Source organism: Pan troglodytes, chromosome 4, assembly GCF_028858775.2.
Source record: "Pan troglodytes isolate AG18354 chromosome 4, NHGRI_mPanTro3-v2.0_pri, whole genome shotgun sequence".
NCBI lineage: Eukaryota > Metazoa > Chordata > Mammalia > Primates > Hominidae > Pan > Pan troglodytes.
In genome coordinates, this window is record NC_072402.2 from 177,934,929 (window position 1) to 177,945,321 (window position 10,393).

Here is a 10,393-nt window from a genome sequence, read left to right on the forward strand (position 1 = left end):
GTTTTCTCTAAGAGTTTTTTGTACCTTTAACTGTTATACTTAGGGTTTCAGTCCCTTTTGAGTTGACTTTTGTTTATAGTGTGAGGAAAGGCCTCAGCTTTATTTTTTTGCATTTGGATATCTGGTTGGCCCAGCATCATTTATTGATGAGATTGTTCTCCATGAAAGGGCTTTGAATTATTATTGGTTGAAGAATAGTTTTTCTGGGTTCCCTTGCTTCAGTAGCATATATACTAGAAACTGGAATGACACAGAGAAGATTAGGATGGCCCCTGGGCAAGGATGACGTGCAAATTTGTGAAGTGTTCATTTTATTAGAAATAAAAATTAAATTACAAATTTTCTAAGGAATTGTTTTTTGGATATAGAGTTCTTGGTTGACAGGTTTTTTTTTTCTTTCATCATTTTAAATATGCCAACTTTCTGGCCTCCATGGTTTCTGATGAGAAATCAGCTGTTAATCTTATTGAGGATCCCTTATATGAGACAAGTTTACTTCTCTTGTGATGCTTTCAAGATTCTCTCTTTTGCTGGATAGGAGTGAAGCAAGATGGCAAAATAGGACTTTACAGTGATTGTCCCGCCACAGAAACATCAATTTGAACAACTATTCATGCTTGAAAATATCTTCACACGAGCTAAGGAAACCAGGTGAGAGATAGCAGTACCTGGTTGTAGCATAATGAGAAAGTATATATTGGCGAGGGCAGGAGAGGCAGTTTTAAGTTACCCACATCATCCATCCCCAGCCCCAGGCAGCACTGAATTGAGAGATGCCATCCTCTGGGGAGGAAGAGAGGGAAGTAAGCATAGGACTTTTCCTTAGACCCCAGTACCAGGCCCAGCACCAGGCAAACCCCCACATCCCACATCCCATATTCCAGGCCAGTAATCATGGACTGAGCCTCTAAACCTGTCCTCAGATCACACCATATACAAAAATTAACTCAAAACGAATTGATGACTTAAATGTAAGAACCAAATTATGAAACTACTAAAAGAAAACATTTGGGAAAACTCCACGGCATTGGCCTGGGTAAGGACTTTTTGCATATAACCCCCAAAGCATAGGCAACGAAGCAAAAATAGATAAATGGGATTACATCAAGCTGTAAAGTTTCTTTTTTCTTTTTCATTTTTTTGAGACAGGGTCTCATTCTGTTGCCCAGGCTGGAGTGCAGTGGTGCGATCACAGCTCACTGCAGACTTGACCTCCAGCTTCAGGTGATTTTTTAAAATTTACTTTTATTTTTGTATGTATCTAAAATATTTCAAAAGCGTATAAAATGTATATTCAGACATACTATTACATTTCTTCTTCCCTCAATCTTACTATGACCATACCATGTAGCTAACCATTTAGTATGTTAAATTCTATATTTTTTGTTCTTCCTGGGTGTCTTTTTTTTTATTATTATACTTAAGTTCTGGGATACATGTGCGTAACATGCAGGTTTGTTACATAGGTATACATGTGCCATGGTGGTTTGCTGCACCCATCAACCCGTCATCTACATTAGGTATTTCTCCTAATGTATCCCTTCCCTTGCCCCCACCCCCAACAGGCCCCAGTGTGTGATGTTCCCCTCCCTGTGTCCATATGTTCTCATTGTTCAAATCCCACTTATGAGTGAGAACATGCAGTGTTGGGTTTTCTGTGTTAGTTTGCTGAGAATGATGGTTTCCAGCTTCATCCATGTCCCTGCAAAGGACATTAACTCATTCTTTTTTTATGGCTGCATAGTATTCCACGGTGTATATGTGCCACATTTTCTTTATCCAGTCTATGATTGATGGGCATCTGGGTTGGTTCCAAGTCTTTGCTATTGTGAATAGTGCCACAATAAACATACGTGTGCATGTGTCTTTATAGCAGAATAATTTATAATCCTTTGGGTATATACCCAGTAATGGGATTGCTGGGTCAAATGGTATTTCTGGTTCTAGATTCTTGAGGAATCGCCACACTGTTTTCCACAATGGTTGAACTAATTTACACTCCCGCCAACAGTGTAAAAGTGTTCCTATTTCTCCACATCCTCTCCAGCATCTCTTGTTTCCTGACTTTTTAATGATAGCCATTCTAATTGGCATGAGATGGTATCTCATTGTGGTTTTGATTTGCATTTCTCTAATGACCAATGATTTTCATGTTTGTTGGTTGCATAAATGTCTTCTTTTGAGAAGTGTCTGTTCATATCCTTTGCCCACTTTTTGATGGGGTTCTTTGTTTTTTTTTTCTTGTAAATATGTTTAAGTTCTTTGTAGATTCTGAATATTAGCCCTTTGTCAGATGGATACATTGCAAAAGTTTTCTCCCATTCTGTAGGTTGCCTGTTCACTCTGATGATAGTTTCTTTTGCTGTGCAGAAGCTCTTTAGTTTAATTACATCCCATTTGTCAATTTTGGCTTTTGTTGCCATTGCTTTTGGTGTTTTAGACATGAAGTCTTTGCCCATGCCTATGTCCTGAATGGCATTGCCTAGGTTTTCTTCTAGGGTTTTTATGGTTTTAGTTCTTACATTTAGATCTTTAATCCATCTTGAGTTAATTTTTGTATAAGGTGTAAGGAAGGGGTCCAGTTTCAGTTTTCTGCATATGACTAGCCAGCTTTCCAAACACCATTTATTAAATAGGGAATCCTTTCCCCATTGCTTGTTTTTGTCAGGTTTGTCAAAGATCAGATGGTTGTAGATGTGTAGTGTTATTTGGGAGGCCTTTGTTCTCTTCCATTGGTCTATATCTCTGTTTTGGTACCAGAACTAAGCTGTTTTGGTTACTGTAGCCTTGTAGTATAGTTTAAAGTTAGATAGCGTGATGCCTCCAGCTTTGTTCTTTTTGCTTAGGTTTGTCTTGGCTATACGGGCTCTTTTTTGGTTCCATATGAAATTTAAAGTAGTTTTTTTCTAATTCTGTGAAGAAAGTCAATGGTAGCTCAATGGGAATAGCATTGAATCTATAAATTAATTTGGGCAGTATGGCCATTTTCACGATATTGATTCTTCCTATCCATGAGCATGGAATGTTTTTCCATTTGTTTGTGTCCTCTTTTATTTCCTTAGGCAGTGGTTTGTGGTTCTCCTTGAAGAGGTCCTTCATATCCCTTGTAAGTTGTATTCCTAGATATTTTATTCTCTTCATAGCAATTGTGAATGGGCGTTCACTCATGATTTGGCTCTCTGTCTATTATTGGTGTTTAGGAATGCTTGTGATTTTTGGATATTGATTTTGTATCCTGAGACTTTGCTGAAGTTGCTTATCAGCTTAAGGAGTTTTTGGGCTGAGACGATGGAGTTTTCTGAATATACAATCATGTCATCTGCAAATAGAGATAATTTGGCTTCCTCTCTTCCTATTTGAATACCCTTTATTTCTTGCTCTTGCCTGATTGCCCTGGCCAGAACTTCCAATACTATGTTAAATAGGAGTGGTGAGAGAGGGCATCCTTGTCTTGTGCTGGTTTTCAAAGGGAATGCTTCCAGCTTTTGCCCATTCAGTATGATCTTGGCTGTGGGTTTGTCATAAATAGCTCTTATTATTTTGAGATATGTTCCATCAGTACCTAGTTTATTGAGTGTTTTTAGCATGAAGGGGTGTTGAATTTTATCGAAGGCCTTTTCTGCATCTATTAAGATAATCATGTGTTTTTTGTCATTGGTTCTGTTTATGTGATGGATTACATTTATTGATTTGCATATGTTGAACCAGCCATCCCAGGGAAGAAGCAGACTTGATCATGGTTTATAAGCTTTTTGATGTGCGCTGGATTCAGTCTGCCAGTATTTTATTGAGGATTTTCGCATCAATTTTCATCAGGGATATTGGCCTGAAAATTTTGTTGTTGTTGTTGTCTCTCTGCCAGGTTTTGGTAGCAGAATGATGCTGGCCTCATAAAAAGAGTTAGGGAGGAGCCCCTCTTTTTCTATTGCTTGGAATAATTTTAGAAGGAATGGTACCAGCTCCTCTTTGTACCTCTGGTAGAATTCAGCTGTGAATCCGTCTGGTCCTGGGATTTTTTTGGTTGGTAGGCTATTAGTTACTGCCTCAATTTCAGAACTTGTTATTGGTCTATTCAGGGATTTGACTTCTTCCTGGTTTAGTGTTGGGAGGGTGTATGTGTCCAGGAATTTATCCATTTCTTCTAGATTTTCTAGTTTATTTGCATAGAGGTGTTTATAGTATTATCTGATGGTAGTTTATATTTCTGTGGGATCAGTGGTGGTATCCCCTTTTTCATTTTGATTGAGTCTATTTGATTCTTCTCTCTTTTCTTCTTAATTAGTCGGCTCAGATGATTTTTCCACCACAGCCCCCAAAGTAACTGGGAGGACAGGTGCATGCCAGCATGCCCAGCTGATTTTTGTTTTTTGGATTTCTTTTTGGTAAAGACAGAGTTTTGCCATGTTACCCAGGCTGGTCTTGAGCTCCTGGGCTCAAGCAAGCTGCTTACCTCAGCCTCCCAAAGTGCTGAGATTACAGGTGTGAGCCACCGCACCCAGCTCTAAAAAGTTTCTGCACAGCAAAGGAAAAAACAATCAACAGAATGAAGAGACAATCTACAGAATGAGAGAAAACACTGCAAATTACACATCTAATACAAAGTCAATATCTAAACATATGAGGAACTCAAACAACTCAATAGCAAGACAATAACCCAGTTTTTTAAATGGGCATAGGACCTGAATAGATATTTCCTAAAAGAAGTAATTTTTATATATTCTGGATAGTAGGTTTTTATGAGATATGTGATTTGCAATTTCTTTCTCCCATTTTTCGGGTTGTCTTTTCACTTTATCTGTCTTTTTTTTTTTTTTTTTTTTGATGGAGTCTTGCTCTGTCGCCCAGGCTGGAGTGCAGTGGCACAATCTGGGCTCACTGCAACCTCTGCCTCCCAGGTTCAAACAATTCTCCTCCCTCAGCCTCCCGAGTAAGTGGGATTACAGGCGCGTGCCACCACACCCAGCTAATTTTTGTATTTTTGGCAGAGATGGGGTTTCACCATGTTGGCCAGGCTGGTCTCGAACTCCTAACCTCAGGTGATCCACCCGCCTCAGCCTCCCAAAGTGCTGGGATTACAGGCTTGAGCCACTGCGCCCGACCAGTATATTGTAATCTTAAAAATGCTAACATAATAGATGTATTCTCACCACAGAAAATAACTGTGAGATTATGCATATGTTAATTATCTAGGTTTAGTCACTCCACAGTGTATATATACTTTAGAACACAGCTGGTGGAATCTCCAAAAAAGCTACTGAAACTAATAAATGAATTCAGCAAGGTTGCAGGACACAAGATCAAGGTACTGGAGTCAATTTTATTCCTATGTATTAACAATGAATTGCAAATTAACATATTAATTATCCCCAAATTGATCTATAGATTTAATACAGTTCCAATTAAGATCCAGTAGGTTTTCTTAAATATAGAAATTGAAAAGCTGTTTCTAAAATTCACAACATGGCACATGTATACATATGTAACAAACCTGCACGTTGTGCACATGTACCCTAGAACTTAAAGTATAATAAAAATAAATAAATAAATAAAATAAAAAGAAAAGAAAATTAAAAGCAACTATGAGAGATTAGAGACTTCTCAGGAAAAAAGAAAGGAAAAAAATGAAAATTAAAAGCACCTAGACTAGCCCAAGTCATTTTGAAAAAGATGAACAAAGTTAGAAGGGTAACAGTACCTAAATTCAGTACTTATCATAAAGCAATATAATCAGACTTGCATGGGACTGGCGTAATAGACAAATTGATTAATGGAAAAGAGAGTACAGAAATAGACCCACATATACTTGGAGAACTAATTTTTGACAAATATTTGAAGGCAACTCATTAAACAAAGGAAACTCTGGCATTGTTTCTCTTCATACTGAAAAATTATTTAATATTTCTTGTAATGTAGATCTTCTGTTAGTGAATTATTTCAGCTTTTGTTCATTTAAAATATCTTTATTTCACCTTCATTTCTGATGGTATTTTCAATAGATGTGTAATTCTGATTGACAGATTTTTTTTTCTTTCAGAACTTCATGTTTCATTTTCTACGAGTTCTGTTATTTCTGATGAGAATAACACGGTCATTCCTACTGTTGTTTTCCTATATATACTGCATCCTTTTCTTCTGACTTCTTTCAAGATATTCTATTTATTTTTTGTTTTCAGCAATTCCAGTTTAATGTGGCTAGGGGTGTATGTTCATACTGCTTGGAGTTTATTGAGCTTTTCGGATATATGGATTGTAATTTTCATCAAAATTAGAAAAAATTTGGCACCATTTTTTCAAATATTTTTCTGCCCCAATATAACATATCTCCTTCTAAGGATCTAATTACTTTTGCCTTAGAGTGCTTGATAGGTCCTGGCAGACCACCAAGGCTCTATTCTTTTCGTATTTCTCTGTGTGCTTTACATTGGATAGTTTTTATTGACCTGCCTTCAGATTTGCTAATCCTTTCTTTGCACTATTCATTTTCCTAAGTCCATCCTGTGAAGTTTTAATTTCCGATATTGTATCAGTTAGTTCTAGAATTTCTAATTTTTCTTTTTCACACTTTCATTTCTGTGCTGAGTCCCCATCTGTTTACTATTTCCATGCTTTTCTTTAAATCCTTGAATAATTTCTTGTGATAGCTGGTCAAAAAACCTTAGCTGCCAATTTTATAATCTTTGTCATCTTTGGATTTGTTTCTATTAACCCTTTCTTTCTCTCTCTCTCTTTTTTTTTTTTCGAGACAGAGTCTCACTCTGTTGCCCAGGTTGGAGTGCAATGGTGCAGTCTTGGCTCACTGCAACCTCTGTCTCCTGGGTTCAAGTGATTCTCCTGCCTCAGCCTCCTGAGTAGCTGGGATTACAGGTGCACGCTACCACGACTGGCTAATTTTTGCATTTTTAGTAGAGACCGGGTTTCACCATGTTGGTCCGGCTGGTCTCAAACTCCTGACCTTGTGATTCACCCACCTCGGCCTCCCAAAGTGCTGGGATTACAGGCGGGAGCCACTGTCCCCGGCCGCTTTTTCTCTTCATGGGCTTCTGCTACTTCCTCTATGTGTAGCAATTTTTTATGGTATGTTGGACGTTGTTATGCTACCTTATTATCAGTCTAGATTATGTTGTTTTCCTTTAAAGAGTGTTTTTGGTTTACCTTTATGGCATCTCATATGAATGCTTGTCATTCAGCAAATTCCTTCTATTTGAGTTGCTTGAAATACAATTTTTTTCCAATGTTATGTGACCTCTGAAATCAATTCAGTTCGGTTTCCCAGTAGTTTTTCTCTCATTGGCCTCACAGAATATTTTCCTGAGCATTTCAGCTTAGTATTTGGCCGGAGTCAACAGAAGCACTATGCATCTTGCTCAGTTTCTTCTTTGCACAAGTCCTTCCTCTCTCTTACTCTGCTCCATAAATTCCAGCCGCTGCAGCAGCTCTAAAGTCTAATCTCCATGTCCTTTACTCAATAAGGCCAATGCCTCCTGTCTCAGCCACAGTTTATTGTTTGGAAAGTTCTCCCAGGCAGAGAGCTGGGAGTAATATGGAGCTTATCACATGTGTTTCTCTTCTTTCAAAGTCACATTTCTGTAGTTTTACTCCATATATTTTCTACAGTATTATTGCTGCCTAAAACACAAAGCTGAATCCAACTCTTGTTTCTCTGTCATGGCCAGAACTGAAAATCCTCCAACCTATTTTTCCCCATTGTTGAATGTGAATGGATTGTTAAAGATTACCATACATTTGAGGAAAGCTTCTTATGTCAAGTCTAGAGACCAAAACTAACAGGCAAACAAACAAACAAGAGCTTGAATGAGGCAGAAACCACACATGGAAAGAAAGGCTTTAAAAATAAGCCTCTTATTAATATCCCCAGGGAGGTAGTGCATCCATGATTCAAGAACAGAATTTTATATTTTAATAAAAGAGTGAGACCAGGCGCAGTGACTCGCACCTGTAATCCCAGCAGTTTGGGAACCTGATGCAGGCAGATCACGAGGTCAGAAGTTTGAGACTAGCCTGGCTAACACGGTGAAACCCCGTCTCTACTAAAAATACAAAAATTAGCCGGGCGTGGTGGTGCACGCCTGTAATCCCAGCTACTCGGGAGACTGAAGCACAAGAATCACTTAAAGCTGAGGTGGAGGTTGCAATGAGCTGAGACTGCACCACTGTACTCCAGCCTGGGTGACAGAGGAAGACTCTGTCTCTAAATAAGTAAATAAATAAATTAAAATAAAAGGGTGAGAAACGACAGAGAAAAAAACTACTTTTAGAAAATAAAAACATGGGCCGGGTGCAGTGGCTCACGCCTGTAATCCCAGCACTTTGGGACGCCAAGTCGGGTGGATCACCTGAGGTCAGGAGTTTGAGACCAGCCTGGCCAACATGGTGAAACCCCCGTCTCTACTAAAAATACAAAAAATTAGCTGGGCGTAGTGGTGCACGCCTGTAATCCCAGCTGCTCAGGAGGCTGAGGCAAGAGAATCACTTGAACCTGGGAGGCGGGGTTGCAGTGAGCCGAGATCACACCACTGCACTCCAGCCTGGGCAACAAGAGCAAAACTCAGTCTCAAAAATAAATAAATAAATAAATAAATAAATAAATAAAATACAAAATTAGCTGGGTCTGGTGGCACACACCTGTAGTCTCAGCTACTAGGGAGGCTGAGACAGGAGAACTGCTTGAACCCAGTGAGAGGTGAAGCCAGCTGGACTTCCTGGGTGGAGTGGGGACTTGGAGAACTTTTCTGTCTTACAAGAGTATTGTAAAATGCACCAATCAGCACTCTGTAGCTAGGATTGTAAAATGCACCAATCAGTGATCTGTAGCTAGCAAGAGGATTGTAAAATGCACCAATCAGTGCTCTGCAAAAACGCACCAATCAGCGCTCTGTAGCTAGCAAGAGGATTGTAAAGTGCACCAATCAGTGCTCTGTAAAATGCACCAATCAGCAGGATCCTAAAAGTAGCGAATTGCAGGGAGGATTGAAAAAAGGGCACTCTGATAGGACAAAAATGGAACACGGGCGGGGACAAATAAGGGAATAAAAGCTGGCCATCCCCCCAACCAGGAGCGGCAACCCTTTGGGTCTTCTTCCAGCTATGGAAGCTTTGTTCTTTCACTCTTCACAATAAACCTTGCTACCGCTCACTCTTTGGGTCATGGCATCTTTAAGAGCTGTAACACTGACCGTGAAGATCCACGGCTTGATTCTTGAAGTCAGCCACACCAGGAACCCACCAAAAGGAACCAACTCCAGACATACCGGGCGACAGAGGCTGCAATGAGCTGAGATCGCGCCACTGCACTCCAGCTTAGGTGAGACAGAGCGAGACTCCATCTCAAAAAAGAAAAGAAAAACATCACAAAAATATAAAGGTCAACAGACAGATGGAAAATATGAGGGGCAGAAAATATTTTAAAATTTCTAATCCAGCGCAAGAAGTCTAATATCTGAATAACAGGAGTTTCAGAGAAAACAGGAGACAGAGATACCAAATAAATAGTCAAGAAGCTACCAGAAGCCTAAGCCTCGAGAATGAAAAAAAGCCCTGCCCAGAGCAAGTGCTCTGCACAACTGATGCAAATACACCGACACTAAAGCACATCACTATGAAATGTTCGCTCATTGAATGAAAAGCACGTATTTTATATGCTCCCAGAGAGAAACAAAAAAAAACAGCTTCCATGAAAGAAAGATCAATCAGAATGCTTCAGATGTCTTCACAACAGCTCTGGAAGGAAGCAAGCATCTTCAGAATTATAGGGAAAAATAACACTCCCAACTTAGATGTGTTTATCCTAGAAAGCCACCAATCATGTATAAGGGTAGATTAAAGACATTTGCAGACATACAGGTTCTCAAAATAATTATCTCCCATGCTTCTGGTTTCTAGAAGCTACTATGGAATGTGTTAATAACACAGTTGGGGGAAAAAACAGAAAAGAGGAGTCATAGAGTCCAAGAAAGAGAGGCTCTAGCTCAGGAGTGAGGCAAAGGAGAGGCCCTGGGGGATGGTGACAGGAGGCACCTGGGTGAAAGCTAGTACCGGGCACGAGGGCCACCCATCCAGACGAGCAGAACAGGAGGCCTCAGAAGAGAGTTCCTCAATAAGTTAAATCTGCAAAGGCATCCAATGTGTTTTTATGCAATTGAAAGTAGATTTATCTCACCAGGGAAAAGTTTGGGGATAAAATTAGTGAAAAGTGGCCGGGTGCAGTGGCTGACACCTGTAATCCCAGCACTTCGTGAGGCTGAGGCAGTTGGATCTCCTGAGGTCAGGAGTTTGAGACCATCCTGGCCAATGGGATGAAAACCCGTCTCTATTAAAAATACAAAAATTAGCCAGGCGTGGTGGCAAGTGCTGGTAATCCCAGCTACTCAGAAGG

General features: G+C 39.7%; 1 non-coding gene across 1 annotated transcript; it reads left to right on the plus strand.

The window, feature by feature from the left end:
• Positions 1-213: 213 nt before the first annotated feature.
• On the plus strand, positions 214-317 carry LOC112209286 (U6 spliceosomal RNA). The gene has a single exon (XR_002944037.1). It is a non-coding gene; the product is annotated as a U6 spliceosomal RNA (small nuclear RNA).
• Positions 318-10,393: the final 10,076 nt, after the last annotated feature.